Genomic DNA, 2,990 nt, shown 5'->3' with positions numbered 1-2,990 from the left:
AGCAGATGGTGTTGAGAAAACAGACTCCTTACATGGAGCAACAGAAAGATCTTTAACTAATGCTACATACAAAGGTGGACTCTAGATGGGGTTAGGAGCTAAATGTGAAAGATAAAATACAGTTAGAAGAAAATGAAGGAAATGTGTCATATCCTAGGAAGTGAACGGATTTCTTAAAATTTCAAAAGCTCAAATCATATGGGAAAATGATTAATTTATTTACAGAATTTGATTACATAAAATGAAGGATTCTTGTTCTATGAAGGACATTGTGGGAAAGCTACTGGGAACTAGTGGAATTGGAGAAGACATTTACAATGTCTAAAACTGACAAGGTATTAAAATCATTCTAGACTATACAGAGAATTCCTGCAGATCAATATGAAAAAACCCAGCAACCTGAATAGAAAAATGGGCAAAGGATTTGAACAGACAAATGACAAAAGAGAAACCCAGGAAGCTAACAAGCATATGACAGGATGCTCAAATCACTCATAATCAGAGAAATGCAAATTAAAACCTCCACATGATATAATTTTGCCCCTATTACACTGGAAACCATTAGAAAGCTGGGTAATGCTAAGGGTCGGATAAGATTTGGTGATATAGAAGTCAATCATGCATCACCAGTGAAGTGAAGGCAAATGCACCCATTCTGGAGAGGAACCTGGTTCTACCTGGTCAGATTGTGTCCATATATGCACCCTATGACCTAGCAATCCTGCTTTTGGATATATAGCCCAGGGAAATCCTGACACAGGTCCATAAGGGAACATGTATTAAGATGTTCATCACAGCCTTTTTCTACAGTGGCAAGGAATTGAAGGCAGCCTGAGTGTTCATTGCTGGAGAGAGGAGCAATAAAATACAGCTCATGCTCACTATGGAGTATTATGCAGTGATAGATGTCTTGGATTCGATGTCACATAGCAACGTGGTTGGATGTTAAAAACCATCCATGGGCTGGCATGTTGCGGATGAACGGCTGTTTCCCTGTGGTGTTTTTGGTCCCCAGTTCGTTGGGGTTCTCGGATTCTGCTTCACCCCTCTGAACTGCTGCCTGGTGAAGAGGAAGCTATGGTGCTGCGAGTCACCAGGAACACAAAACTTAATACTGAAAATAAGATGAAGATTAGTATGGCAGGCACAAAGCAAGTGCCTTTGGCCACTGCTGCAGCCTCCAAGACCAGGCTGAGGCCAAAAACAGCTCTTGGAGACATTGGTAACAAAGTCGGTGAACAGCCACAGGCAAAAATGCCTCTGAAAAAGGATGCAAAAACTTCAGCTGTTGGGAAAGTTATTGCTAAAAAACTACCCAAACCTCTGGAAAAAGCAGCTTTGCCTGTGTCAGAGCCAGAGCCAGAACCAGTACCAGAATCAGAGCCTGAGCCCATTAAAGAAGAACAAGTTTCTCCTGAACCTATTTTGGTGGATACTCCCTCTCCAAGCCCAATGGAAACATCCGGATGTGCCCCTGCAGAAGAATATCTGTGTCAGGCTTTCTCCGATGTAATTCTTGCAGTAAATGCTGTCGATGCAGAAGATGGAGCTGATCCAAAGAATATGTGAAAGATATCTATTCTTATCTGAGACACTTTCCACTACAAAGTGAATCTTTTGTACAAAGTGTATCTTTTCACTACAAAGAATATGTGAAAGATATCTCTTCTTATCTGAGACAACTTGAGGAAGAGTAAGCAGTCAGACCAAACTACCTACTGGGCTGGGAAGTCACTGGAACCATGAGAGCCACCCTAATTGACTGACTGGTACAGGTTCAAATGAAATTCAGGTTGCTTCAGGAGACCATGTTTATGACTATTGCCATCATTGATTGGTTCATGCAGAATAATTGTGTGCCCAAGAAGATGTTGCAGCTTGTTGGTGTCACTGCCATGTTTATTGCAAGCAAATATGAAGAAATGTATCCCCCAGAAATTGGTGACTTTGCCTTTGTGACTGACCATACTTACAGGTAAGCACTAGATCAGACAGATGGAAGTGAAGATTCTAAGAGCTTTAAACTTTGGTCTGGGTCGCCCTCTGCCCCTGCACTTTCTTCAGAGAGCATCCAAGATGGAGAGGTTGATGTTGAGCAGCACACTTTGGCAAAATACCTGATGGGACTGACTGTGTTGGACTACGATATGGTGCACTTTCCTCCTTCTCAGATTGCAGCAGGAGCTTTTTGCTTAGCACTGAAAATTCTTGATAATGGCGAATGGACACCAACTCGACAGTGTTACCTGTCGTACACTGAAGAAATCCTTCTTCCTGTAATGCAGCACCTGGCTAAGAATATACTCATGGTGAATCGTGGGCTTACAAAGCACATGACTATCAAGAACAAGTATGGCACATCTAAGCATGCTAAGATCAGCACTCTAGCACAGCTGCATTCTGCAATAGTTCAAGATCTAGCCAAGGCTGTGACAAAAGTGTAACTTATGAATTTGTGTTATTGTACTTTAATATTTGCAAATAAAATTGGCACTATGTGCTGTCTTTACATATGATATGTTACATTTACTTATTTCTAATAAAGTTTGTGGCCCTTTTAACTTTAAAACAAAACAAAACCATTCATGGATGTTAAAACCAAAGTGTTGAATGAAGGAAAGGAGGAAACAGAATAAATATCTATTACATAGGTGTCTTTCACACAAATTTTAAAAATATGTGCACATAAATCAACAATACACATTCTGTAAGAACACATACAAATAAAAATGCCCATTAACGTAGTAAATTATTTACCTGTGGAGGGAGGGAATGAGAGTAGGGAATAGGGATAAAAGAGAATAGGTAAATCAGTAAAATAAGTAAAGGGCTTTGTGCAGACCAAAGATAATAATATGGCATCAGCTGAGGATTATGAATAATTCAAGCTGTTTTGAAACAAACAGAAACAACTACCACCACAAAAGGGAAGTCATGATGTGTACATAAAGTCTCAACTGTGCAAGATAAAGTGTGGTGTGAACCACACG

The 2,990-nt window shown here is 40.2% G+C and overlaps 1 pseudogene; it reads left to right on the top strand.

The window, feature by feature from the left end:
• The first annotated feature begins 1,077 nt into the window (after positions 1-1,077).
• Positions 1,078-2,474, top strand: LOC119509405 (annotated as a pseudogene).
• The last annotated feature ends 516 nt before the right edge of the window (positions 2,475-2,990 follow it).

The sequence above is a fragment of the Choloepus didactylus genome, chromosome 1 (genome assembly GCF_015220235.1).
Source record: "Choloepus didactylus isolate mChoDid1 chromosome 1, mChoDid1.pri, whole genome shotgun sequence".
Classification (NCBI taxonomy): Eukaryota; Metazoa; Chordata; class Mammalia; order Pilosa; family Megalonychidae; genus Choloepus; species Choloepus didactylus.
The sequence above is the reverse complement of the archived record's forward strand: the minus strand, read 5'-3'. Positions and strand labels throughout refer to the sequence as shown.